The sequence below is a fragment of the Erythrolamprus reginae genome, chromosome 4, assembly GCF_031021105.1.
Source record: "Erythrolamprus reginae isolate rEryReg1 chromosome 4, rEryReg1.hap1, whole genome shotgun sequence".
NCBI classification, from domain to species: domain Eukaryota; kingdom Metazoa; phylum Chordata; class Lepidosauria; order Squamata; family Dipsadidae; genus Erythrolamprus; species Erythrolamprus reginae.
The window spans coordinates 92,543,130-92,543,651 of record NC_091953.1 but is presented as its reverse complement, the minus strand read 5'-3'; positions in this window follow the sequence as shown (position 1 = coordinate 92,543,651).

Here is a 522-nt window from a genome sequence, read left to right as displayed (position 1 = left end):
AGGAGGAGGGGGACATTGGGGATCAGGAGCCACTATTAGATGCCAGGTTCAGAAGATCAAGAAGCAGACAGGAAAATCTTTATGGGAAAAATTCTAGAAGGTGATATCTCTATGAAAAAAAGTCTAGACAATCATATCCCTAGGAAACAGTTGACCACACCCAGACAGTATATAAATGAGGATTTATGGGTAAGAAGGTGTGTTTGTAATGGTGAATGTCCTAGAGCCGAGATTCCAGAAATGCTTTGCTTGCAAACTGCTGTTATCCCTTTAAATTCATTGTGCAGAGATGCAGCTGTCTGAGGAACATCTGAAGTTTGGAAATGTGTGTTTTGAAAACATTAGAGCACTGAAAAATGTTTGGATTTGGCTCCCGGCATCTATTAATCAATTTGCCTGGGAACACTGCCAACATGGAATAAGAGACTGACCTTGTTTTTGTATAAATCATTTTTAAATATAGATGTGTTTGATTTGAAATCCTTGTGAGTAAGTTCTCCTTTGTTCCGATCTGCGTAGGCC